The sequence below is a fragment of the Dioscorea cayenensis genome, chromosome 10 (genome assembly GCF_009730915.1).
Source record: "Dioscorea cayenensis subsp. rotundata cultivar TDr96_F1 chromosome 10, TDr96_F1_v2_PseudoChromosome.rev07_lg8_w22 25.fasta, whole genome shotgun sequence".
Taxonomy (NCBI): domain Eukaryota; kingdom Viridiplantae; phylum Streptophyta; class Magnoliopsida; order Dioscoreales; family Dioscoreaceae; genus Dioscorea; species Dioscorea cayenensis.
In genome coordinates, this window is record NC_052480.1 from 14,094,784 (window position 1) to 14,107,471 (window position 12,688).

At 44.1% G+C, this 12,688-nt stretch overlaps 2 non-coding genes across 2 annotated transcripts; one reads left to right on the forward strand and one right to left on the reverse strand.

Moving 5' to 3' along the window:
- Positions 1-420: 420 nt before the first annotated feature.
- LOC120271317 lies at positions 421-527 on the reverse strand. The gene has a single exon (XR_005539931.1). It is a non-coding gene; the product is annotated as a small nucleolar RNA R71 (small nucleolar RNA).
- A 3,290-nt stretch (positions 528-3,817) lies between these two features.
- LOC120271305 lies at positions 3,818-3,924 on the forward strand. Its single transcript, XR_005539921.1, has one exon. It is a non-coding gene; the product is annotated as a small nucleolar RNA R71 (small nucleolar RNA).
- The last annotated feature ends 8,764 nt before the right edge of the window (positions 3,925-12,688 follow it).

Below are 12,688 nucleotides of genomic sequence, written 5' to 3' on the forward strand. Positions count from 1 at the left end.
ACTGATTTGGTAGAAGAAGGATCTGAAAACATGGCAGAACAAAATGAGCAACAACGAACACTATCCGATTATGCCAGACCTTCAGTGTTAGGGACACAATCGAGTATTGTGCGTCCCCCAATTATAGCTCAAAACTTCGAGCTAAAGCCGACATTCATCCATATGCTGCAGTAGTTCACATAATTCAATGGTTTGGCCGCTGAGGATCCAAACAATCACATAGAGAGCTTCCTCGAGGTATGCGACATGCTGAAGATAAATGGTGTGATGGATGATGCCATCGAATTGAGAGCCTTCCCATTTTCCTTAAAGGGGAGAGCAAAGCAGTGGCTATACTCATTACCTAGAGCATCAATCACTACATAGGAGGAGATGGTAGAAGCTTTTTTAGCCCGTTATTTCCCTCCCAGAAAATTAGCAAAGCTTAGGAATGAGATCTCATCCTTTGTGCAGTTCAAATTGGAATCTCTATTTGAGATATGGGAAAGGATCAAGGAACTCCTGCGAAAGTGTCCGCAACACTGATTCCCGGAGTGGATGATTGTTCAAACCTTTTATAATGGTTTGAACCCAAGTACAAGGCAACTCTTGGATGCGGCGACATGAGGTACCCTAGGTAGCAAGACCCCCGATGAGGCTTGTCAATTGATTGAGGAAATAGGGTTAAATAGCTACCAGCGGAACACTAGGGAGAAGAAAAAGGTGGCCGGTCTCCATGAAATTGCTGCGGTAACATCATTGGCGGCCCAAGTGGAGAGTTTGAGTAAGAAGCTAGATCTTATAGCTTCGAATAGTGTTGTGGCCGTGACCAATTGCACCGGTTGTGGTGGAGGACATGCTCCCTCCGATTGCCCAATCGTCATTGGTGATGTTTCTTTAGTTGAGAATGTTGACTTTGTAGGTAATGGCATGAGTCCTCAAGGGAATCAATACAGCAACACCTACAATTCAGGTTGGAAGAATCATCCCAATTGTTCATGGAGTAATCAAGGACCACATTAGACCATGGGGTCATTGGGTTTCCAACAATCACAACAAGCCCTCAAGTGGAAAACAGAATTTTAGGCTTGGAAACCCGAATGACGGATTTGGAGAAGCACTTGGCAAGATTTGTTCAATCGGGAAATACAAGGTTTGAATCAGTTGATGCTACACTTCGCAATCACACCGCCTCCTTGCACAACCTTGAAAATCAGGTGGGGCAAATTGCGAAGTCTCTCTCCGAAAGGCCACATGGAAGTTACCAAGCAACACGGAAACTAATCCTAGAGAACATGTGAAGGCTTCCGAGTGAAAATCCGAAAGAACACGCACCCGAGGTTGTACAGGTTTAGGAGGGAGTAAACAAAGAGAAAGAGGTGGCACCCCCACCATTCAAGCCAAGAAACCCTTACCCCTCTAGATTGAAGAATGACTAAGGGGATGAACAGTATAAGAAGTTCCTGAGTCTGTTCAAGCAACTCCACATCAATATTCCTTTCGTAGAGGCATTGGCTCAAATGCCTAAGTACGCGAAGTTCCTGAAAGACCTATTGACCAACAAGAGGAAATTGGAGGAGAGTGATTCAGTGGTGCTAGATGCTTCATGCTCGGTGGTGTTGTAAAAGAACATGCCGAACAAGAAGAAAGACCCAGGAAGCTTCATCATTCCGTGTAACATCGGCAACTTAGGTGAGGAAATGGCATTGGCGGATTCAGGGGCATGTATCAACATCATGCCATATACTTTCTTCCAAAAGCTAGGCTTAGGAGAGCCTAGGCCTACTCGGATGACTTTACAATTGGCGGACCGAACAGCACGACTTCCGAGAGGCATCATTGAAGACGTGCTTGTCAAGGTGGACAAGTACATTTTTTCGGTTGACTTTGTAGTGCTAGATGTCGATGAGGATGCGGATGTACCCTTGATACTTGGGAGATCGTTCTTGCGGACTTCCAAAGCATTGTTTGACATGGAGTATTTTCGGTACTTGGATGTACCCTTGATACTTGGATGTACCCTTGATACTTGGCAGCCTTCTTGGTTCATGTGCGTCTCCAACAGTCTTGGAGTATTTTCGGTGGTGTCTCCTAACCCTCTTCGTTTTCCGGAGCACCTTCTTCGAGATCCCCGTGGTAGATGTTACCTCTTCAGTCGACCCAAGCATCATTACTTCTTCATTGCTCTCCTCTTGGTTGAACAAACCTTCATATGGATCCGGGTTGAACATTTTCTGCATGTATTCATCAACAAGCTCATCAGTAGTGTCTAGGAAATACAAAGTGTCATCAAAGTCGAGAGAATGCCGCATGGTTTCAGCAAGGCGGTAAGTGAGTTTGTCATCTCCAACTCTCAATGTGAGCTCTTCGCTGTCCATGTCAATCAATGCTTTGGAAGTCTGCAAGAACGGTCTCCCAAGTATCAAGGGTACATTCGCATCCTCATCGACATCTAGCACTACAAAGTCAACCGGAAAAATGTACTTGCCCACCTTGATAAGCACGTCTTCAATGATGCCTCTCGGATGTCGCACCATTCGGTCCGCCAATTGTAAAGTTATTCGAGTAGGCCTAGGCTCTCCCAAGCCTAGCTTTTGGAAAAAAGTGTATGGCATGACGTTGATACTTGCCCCTGAATCCGGCAGTGCCATTTGTTCACCTAAGTTGCCGATGTTACACAGAATAATGAAGCTTCCCGGGTCTTTCTTCTTGTTCGGCATGTTCTTTTGCAGCACCGCCGAGCATGAAGCATCTAACACCACTGAAGCACTCTCCTCCAACTTCCTCTTGTTGGTCAACAAGCCTTTCAAGAACTTCTCATACTTAGGCATTTGAGCTAATGCCTCTACAAAAGGAATGTTGATGTGGAGTTGTTGAATAAACTAAGGAACTTCTTATACTGTTCATCCCCTTGGTTCTTTTTCAATCTAGAGGGATAAGGGATTCTTGGCTTGAAAGGTGGGGATGCCACCTCTTTCTCTTCCTTCACTCCCTCCTAAACCTCTATAATCTCGGGTGCGTGTTCTTTCGGCTTCTCACTCAAAAGCCTCCCTTCAACCTCACGACCACTTCTCAAAGTGATCGCCTTCACATGTTCTCTAGGGCTGGTTTCCGTATTGCTTGGTAAACTTCCATGTGGCCTTTCAGAGAGAGACTTCGCAATTTATCCCACCTGATTTTCAAGGTTGTGCAAAGAGGCGGTGTGATTGCGAAGTGTAGCCTCGACTGATTCAAACCGTGTATTTGCAGATTGAACAAATCTAGCCAAGTGCTTCTCTAAATCTGTCATTCGGGTTTCCAAGCCTGAAATTCTGTTTTTCACTTGGGGGGATTGTTGTTATTGGAAACCCGGTGGCCCCATGAACTTTTGTGGTCCTTGATTACTCCATGAAAGTTGGGATGATTCTTCCAACCTGAATTATAAGTATTGCTATATGGGTTCCCTTGGGGTCTCATGTCATCACCTACAAAGTCAACGCTTTCCACTGAAGAAACATCACCAATCGAGATCAGGCAATCGGAGAGAGCATGTCCTCCACCACAACCGATGCAATTGGTCATGGCCGCAACTCTATTTGAAGCTATGAGATCTAGCTTCTTACTCAGACTATCTACTTGCGCCGCCAATGAGGTTACCACAAAAATTTCATGGATACCGGCCACCTTTTTCTTCTCTCTAGCATTCCATTGGTAACTATTTAACCCCATTTCCTCGATTAATTGATGAGCCTCATTGGGGGTTTTGCTACCTAAGGTACCTCCTGCTGCCGCATCAAAGAGTTGCCTTGTACTCGGGTTCAAACCATTGTAGAAGGTTTTAACAATCATGCACTCCAGGAATCCGTGTTGCGGACACTTTCTCAGGAGCTCCTTGAACCTTTCCCATGTCTTGAATAGAGACTCCAATTCCAACTGAACAAAGGACGAGATCTTATTCCTAAGCTTTTCTGATTTTTCGGGAGGAAAATAACGGGCTAGAAAAGCTTCTACCATCTCCTCCCATGTAGTGATTGATGCTCTAGGTAATGAGTGTAGCCACTTCTTCGCTTTCCCCTTCAAGGAAAATGGGAAGGCTCTCAATTTGATGGCATCATCCGTAACCTCTTCTATCTTTAGCATGCCGTACACCTCGAGAAAGCTCTCTATATGACTATTTGGATCTTCATCGGCCAAACCGTTGAATTGTGCAGACTGCTGCAGCATATTGATGAATGCCGGCTTTAGCTCGAAGTTCTGAGCTATAATCGGAGGACGCACAATACTCGATTGCGTCCCCAACACTGAATGTCTGGCATAGTCGGGATAGTGTTCAGCTATTGCTTATTCTCGTCCCCGCCATGTTTCGATTCCTCTCCTTCCAAATCAGCTGAATTATGTTGGTCTTCCATAGGTTCTTTTCCCTTTTTCTTCTAATGTATGCGTTCAAGCTCGGGGTCTTCTTCAATCAATATTGATGGATTCCTTCGGTCATAACACTGGAGCTGCAACAAAAAGAAAGAAAAAAAGAAAAATCGAACGATGATAGAATGAGAAGATATGAAACAGAATGTATGGTGAAATAGCTATGAAAAACAAAGTGCAAAAGTATCTCTATACTCCTACTCCATGCAGCAGCGCCAAAAAAACTTGACAAGGTCCCCATGTGTATATCCCGCAAGTCCACGGGTTTGTCGAAGTAATAATCCCGGGTGAGCGGGTATCGAATCCACAGGGAGTAGGGAATAAAAATACTTAATTCGATTCTTAGCTATGTAAAAGATCAATGATAATGAGTGTGATAATGATTCAATTCTCAATAATAAAAGCAACAAGAAAGAGAGCAAAAGTAAAGAAGGGGGTAAGGCAATCGATAAAGATGGGGTACCCGGATAATGCTCCAGCTAGGATAATTGTTTCAAGTGCAAGAACCCTCTATTATGCTTCCTAATCAATGCAATGGTGAGTCATGGAAATCCTTAATTATATAGTCCCAAATCTAAGGTCAACTATGCCCAACTCTATACATGTCCTAGAGGAGAAATCGAACAATCTCAACACCTCGCATTCGCATAGAGTTGCAATGAGCTCTAGGGATTCCAAGTGATAAATCTCTTACTAATTATAGACCTAACCCTTTGGTCCAGGCGGAAGGTCCCTAACCACAATTAAGAGCTAGATACTAAGATCACCTCAACGCTTCACTCCGTTGCACGCGCAACTAAGCCCCTGCGGAAGTTCATTCCTTAGACCATTCACTCTATTATGGCCGCAAAGAACTCGAGGAATGGAGGTAGAATCTATCACGCCGGAGGGGAAAGGGGACGCTCCTGTACCTCTCGACTCACCCTCTCAACCCTCTCCAACCTAGCTTTGCCTAACGCTCGTGGTGTGTCACTCACTGACAAGATTACCAACAAGAACTCTCAACCCTAGTGTCACTCTAGGGGAAATGTTCATACAATCAAGCATTCAAGGTTGGAACTCACAACAAACATCAATTTATTGAAAGCATAATAAAGTGGTTTAAAGAAACAAATACATCCTAGGGTTCACAATACCCGAGTACCAACTAGGGGTTTAGCTCTCCATGGAGCTAAGTATAATTAAAGAAATAGAATGTAAAAGCAATGAATCCATAAAGAAACCCCCTCGATAATTGTGTTGATGGTCTTGTGGAAAGTCCTCTACTCGTCGTCCAAGGATTCCCTCGTCCGGTATAGGATACGCTTCAATGGAAGCTCCCCTACCAACCTTCTTCATAAGGAATGACGATGTTGGAGCCATAGAACCTCTCCAAAACCTTGGCCAATACCCCTCGAAACCCTAACTGAAGCCCTGTCTCAAGTTGGGGAAAATATGGAGAAAATAATACCAAAATTGGGGCTGAATCGGCTTTAAATATGGCTGGAATCGGGCGATTACACTGGCGTGGATGCTCCACGCGCCCGTGTGGAATTTCCACATGGGCGTGGATAATTTCCACACGCCCGTGTGGATTCTCTATTTCTCTGGTTTCTCGGGCGGCTGTGAACAGTGATGCCACAGTGTTGCATTTGATGGAGCTAAAACCTTGGGAGTGATGTTCCAATGGGTTGTGATGCACACACGGCTGAGTGCCGAAGCATCTTGGCCTTGTCCATGGCAAGATCTCAATTCCCATGCTGATAAGACCATCTGCACGCATACACGAGGGGGTTCAGTGAAGCTCAATAAAACAAAAACAACTCTAGTAAATAAAAGATAAAGCAATGAATACAACTCGAGATAACAAAATGAAAATAAACTCAGAAGGAAAGTCCTTTCTTAGTATACAAGTCCAAAATAAAATACAGAAGTAATAAAGGCGATGAAAATAAAGTCAAATGTTGGTGTTAGCAGCTGTCGGCTCCTTTACGATAGCTGGTGGTTATTATGAGGCACACGGTGGATCAACTGGTGCTGGAGTAGGTGATGGAGGTGCCAGGGATGCCTGTGGGGTCCTCGGCCATAGGACAAATGATGCGGCAATGTCTCGCTCTAAAATCTGCTGTAAAGTGTCAAAACATGCTATGAACTCTGTATACTGTGCGGCTTGTGTAGCCCTGACCTCAGCAACCTCTGTTCGTAACACCCCTACCACACTCTCGAGCCTCTCAAAGTGATTATAAGCTCGAAATGGTGAAAACATGCGCACTGGCGGTGGATCCTATGCCACAGGGGGTGCCTCTATTTCTATCGGTGCCGCCTGAGGCTTAGAGGCAGGCTTAGAAGCCTCAACAATATCATCATCTCCCTTTGCTACCTCAGGGGTATGTGTAATCATGGCATATACTCTGGACCGAACCCTGCACACCATTCCCATCAGCCTCAATGTCTTTGTGACCAGGGGAGCAGGTATACTCACCTTCTTGATCCCCCAAATCACAGTCAGAAGACACATACCCATAACCAATCTCATGATGTAAGGACCTGAGAAGATCACTCCTAATTTGGCATACTGCCCCTGATGTCGTAAATACTCCGCGATGATATGTCCCAAATGGATCGGTGTGTACGGAACCATCGAAGAAGATATACGAGGCCAGTACTATCACCATGGCCATTCACCCACCTTCTAATAACAGCGTGCAAATATCGATACGCAGGTCGGGAAAGGCACGTGGCCTTGGACACCCCTAGCTCCTACTGGCCCTGACAGCGTAACACTCTATACGCCCACTGTGTTGTAAAGACGCCCGGATATTCTGTCGGTAACTGCGCATACTCAGTGTCCGTGAATTCCTCCTCATATAACTCTAGTCTGATCGAAAACTATGGCACACTCATGCTATAGTGATCCCCCAGAGCTGTGAACTGTTAGCGGTGTCAGTGTCAAATCTATCATATGAACGGTCGAATTCGAATGAGGATAACACCTCGAGTGTAAGTGTATGGATGACGGGCTCTCTGATTGCTAATAAGTGTCCCCAACATCCGAGCAATACTAGATCCTCTATCTCATCCGCCAACTCTCTTCTCTACTGTATATCTCGCAATACGCTTGTGTCCAGGAATCGAGTCTATCTGAACCGAAGTCTTGACAAATGCACAAAACGAGCCCGATGCTTGGGGATAGCAAATCTCATGTTCTCAGACTCAGGAGATGACTCGCGCGGCGGTTTATCAGCTTGCTTCTTTAATCTAGGTGTCATAATCTATAAAATTTGAAAGAAAATCGATCAAACAAGATCATGATGTAGGTCTAGAGAAATCCACATAGTCGTGTGAATTTTCAACATGCCCATGTTGATCCACAGGGCGTAAAAACCGGACGGTCATGCCGCAAAAATCCAAAAATACACCATTTAATCGTTTGTAACTTTGTTATAAGCATGCATAACCCCTCTATTTGTAGAATGATAAGTGCTTGTGCAATATGAATGCGAAGTGTTCATTCCTTATGTTGAGCATTACTTTTCTCAGGTTTTTACACTAATATGTGTGTTTTTATGTTACTTTTATGCAGGTAGGATTGTGAGGCCAACTATGAAGGAAATAGACCAATGTGGATCATAATGCACCTATTTTAGAGGAAATCTTGCTAAGGTTCAAACGCGAAGACATAGGTCAGGTGTGAGATGCTAGAGTGTGTGGCAACCTCCTCGCATTCGAGTGAGCACATCCATTTGGAGGGGCACAAAGGCAGTCACACTCGAGCATTCCGATTTATGCACATAAGAACGAGAGCTCCACCAACATGTATATCATCGAAGAAGCAAGTGATGTACGACGGAAATGTGTCCCCGTTTGCGTTACCCCGATGAAAATATGGAATTGGGAAGTTATTCAGGTCGAAGGCTGTAGCAAAGCACTGTAGCATGCATAACCCCTCTATTTGTAGAATGATAAGTGCTTGTGCAATATGAATGCGAAGCGTTCATTCCTTATGTTGAGCATTACTTTTCTCAGGTTTTTACACTAATATGTGTGTTTTTATGTTACTTTCGTGCAGGTAGGGTTGTGAGGCCTAGTATGAAGGAAAGAAGCCAATGTGGATCACAATGCACCGATTTTGGAGGAAATCTTGATAAGGTTCAAACGCGAAGACATAGGTCAGATGTGAGATGCTAGAGTGTGTGCCAACCTCCTCGCATTCGAGTGAGCACATCCATTTGGAGGGGCACAAAGGCAGTCACACTCGAGCATTCTAATTTATGCACATAAGAACGAGAGCTCCACCAACATGTATATCATTAAAGAAGCAAGTGATCCACGACGTGAACATGTGCCCGTTTGCATTACTCTGATGAAAGTATGGATTCGGGAAGCTATTCATACCGGATACTGAAGCAGAGAACTGTAGCAACACGGCAGCAAGTATTGTAGCAGCACTCTTCATAGTCAGCCGAGAAAACAGGAATTCAGAGAATCCACACGGGCGTGTGGAAAATCCGCACGGGTGCGTGAAGCATCCACGCCCGTGCAGTCGCCCGATTCTAGCCCTATTTAAAGCCGAATCAGCCCAGATTTTAGTATTCTTTTCTCCATCTTTTCCCCAACTTGAGAGAGGGCTTCGGCTAGAGTTTTGAGGGGTATTGGCCAAGGTTTTGGAGAGGTTCTACGGCTTTGACATCGTCATTCCATAGGAAGAAGATTGGTAGGGGAGCTTTCATCGATGCGTATCCTATACCGAACGAGGGAATCCTTGGACGACGAGTAGAGGACTTTCTACAAGACCATCAACATGACTATCGAGGGGGTTTCTTTATGGATTCATTGCTTTTACATTCTATTTCTTTGATTGTACTTAGCTCCATGGAGAGCTAAACCCCTAGTGGGAACTTGGGTATTTATGAACCCTAGGATGTATTCGTTTCATTGAATCTCTTTATTATGCTTTCAATTAATTGATGTTTATTGTGAGTTCAAACCTTGAATGCTTGATTATATGAACATTTCCCTTAGAGTGACACTAGGGTTGAGAGTTCTCGTTGGTAACCTTGTGAGTGAGTGACACACCATGAGCGTTAGACAAAGCTAGGTTGGAGAGGGTTGAGAGGATGAGTCGAGAGGTACAGGAGCATCCCCTTTCCCCTCCGACGTGATAGATTCTACCTCCGTTCCTCGAGGTCTTTGCGGCCATAATAGAGTGAATGGTCTAAGGGATGAACTTCCGCTGGGGCTTAGTTGCGCATGCAACGGAGTGAAGCATTGAGGTGATCTTAGTATCTAGGGCTTAATCGTGGATAGGGACCTTCCACCTGGACCAAAGGGTTAGGTCTATAATTAGGAAGAGATTTATCACTTGGAATCCCTAGAGCTCATTGCAACTCTATGCGAGTGCGAGGTTGAGAGGTTATTTAATCTCTCCTCCGGGACATGTATAGAGTTAGGCACAGTTGACCATAGATTTGGGACTATGTATTTAAGGATTTCCACGACTCACCATTGCATTGATTAGGAAGCATAATAGATGGTTCTTGCACTTGAAACAATTATCCTGGGCATAGCATTATCCGGGTACCCCATCTTTATCGATTGCCTTACCCCCCTCCTGTACTTTTGCTCTCTTACTTGTTGTTTTTATTGTTGAGAATTGAATCATTGTCACATTTATCATCATTGATATTTCACATAGCTAAGAATCGAATTAAGTATTTTTATTCCCTATTCCCTATGGATTCGATACCCGCTCATTCGGGAATATTACTTCGACAAACCCGTCCACTTGCGCGATATACGCATTGGGACCTTGTCAAGTTTTTTGCGCCGTTGCCGGGGAATAGGCATTTAGAGATACTTTGTACTTTGTTTTCTTAGCTATTTCACCATACATTCTATTTCCTATCTTCTTTTTCTATCATCATTCTGATTTCTTTTTCCTTCTTTTTGGGTGCAGCTCCACGTTATGACCCGAGGAAATCCCTCAACATTAATTGAAGAAGATTCTGAGCTTGAACGTATACTTAGAAGAAAAGTGAAAGAGCCTATACAAGAGCAGTCTAATCTAGCTGATTTGGAAGTAGAAGAATCTGAAAACATGGCAGAACAGAATGAGCAACAGCGAACATTATCCGATTATACCAGACCTTCAGTGTGGATTCTCTGAAACTGTTATTTTCGGCCAGCTGTGAACTGTAACCTGGTAATTTCCACACGGTCATGGATGCTACAGTGTTTGCTACCGTGATTTGCTATAGTACCTTGATAAGTACTTGTGCGATATGAATGCGAAGTGTTCATTCCTTATGTTGAGCATTACTTTTCTCAGGTTTTTACACTAATATGTGTGTTTTTATGTTACTTTTATGCAGGTAGGATTGTGAGGCCAACTATGAAGGAAATAGACCAATGTGGATCATAATGCACCTATTTTGGAGGAAATCTTGCTAAGGTTCAAACGCGAAGACATAGGTCAGGTGTGAGATGCTAGAGTGTGTGGCAACCTCCTCGCATTCGAGTGAGCACATCCATTTGGAGGGGCACAAAGGCAGCACACTCGAGCATTCCAATTTATGCACATAAGAATGAGAGCTCCACCAACATGTATATCATTAAAGAAGCAAGTGATCCACGACGTGAACATGTGCCCGTTTGCATTACTCTGATGAAAGTATGGATTCGGGAAGCTATTCATACCGGATACTGAAGCAGAGAACTGTAGCAACACGGCAGCAAGTATTGTAGCAGCACTCTTCATAGTCAGCCGAGAAAACAGGAATTCAGAGAATCCACACGGGCGTGTGGAAAATCCGCACGGGTGCGTGAAGCATCCACGCCCGTGCAGTCGCCCGATTCTAGCCCTATTTAAAGCCGAATCAGCCCAGATTTTAGTATTCTTTTCTCCATCTTTTCCCCAACTTGAGAGAGGGCTTCGGCTAGAGTTTTGAGGGGTATTGGCCAAGGTTTTGGAGAGGTTCTACGGCTTTGACATCGTCATTCCATAGGAAGAAGATTGGTAGGGGAGCTTTCATCGATGCGTATCCTATACCGAACGAGGGAATCCTTGGACGACGAGTAGAGGACTTTCTACAAGACCATCAACATGACTATCGAGGGGGTTTCTTTATGGATTCATTGCTTTTACATTCTATTTCTTTGATTGTACTTAGCTCCATGGAGAGCTAAACCCCTAGTGGGTACTCGGGTATTGTGAACCATAGGATGTATTTGTTTCTTTTGAATCTCTTTTATTATGCTTTTCTATAAATTGATGTTGTTGTGAGTTTCCAACCTTGAATGCTTGATTGTGTGAACATTTCCCCTAGAGGTACACTAGGGTTAAGAGTTCTTGTTGCAACCTTGTGAGTGAGTGACACACTCACGAGGCATTAGACAAACTAGGTTGGAGAGGGGTGAGTCGAGAGTGCAGGCGTCCCTTTTCCCTCAGCGTGATAGATTCGACCTCCGTTCCTCGGGATCTTTGCGGCCATAATAGAGTGAATGGTCTGAGGATGAATCTACGGTGGGCCCTAGATTACTGGCGATGCAGCAGTGAACCATTGAGGTGATCTTAGTATCTAGGGCTTAATTGTGGTTAGGGACCTACCGCCTGGACCAAAGGGTTAGGTCTATAATTAGGAAGAGATTTGTCACTTGGAATCCCTAAAGCTCATTGCTACTTTATTGAGTCGCGAGGTTGAGAGGTTATTTAATCTCTCCCACGGGACATGAATGGAGTTAGCCATAGTTGACCTTAGATTTGGGACTATGATGCTAGGATTTCCACGACTCACCATTGCATTGATTAGGAAGCATAATAGAGTTCTTACGTAAAGCGATTATCCTAGGTGAAGCATCATCCGAGTACCCATCTTCTCGATTGATATCACCTCCTCCTTACTTTTGTCCTCTTACTTGTTGCTTTTTAATTGTGAGAATTGAATCATTTGTCACACTTATCATTGTTGATATTCCACATAGCTAAGAATCCAATTAAGTATCTTTACTCCCTACTCCCTGTGGATTTGATACCCGCTCAACCGGGATTATTACCTTGACAAACCCGTGCACTTGTGGGACATACGCAAGGGGATCTTGTTAGCGGTATCAGATCCACGGTGTGAATAAAATAAAAATGTAATTCAATTCTTAGCTATGTATAGATAATGAGTAATGGGTGTGACAATGATTCAATTCTCAACAATAAAAACAACAAGTAAGAAGAGACAAAAAGTAAAGAGAAGGGTAAGGCAATCGATAGAGGAATGGAGTACCAGATAATGCTCCACATGGGATAATTGTTTCAGAGTGAAAAACCCTCATTATGCTT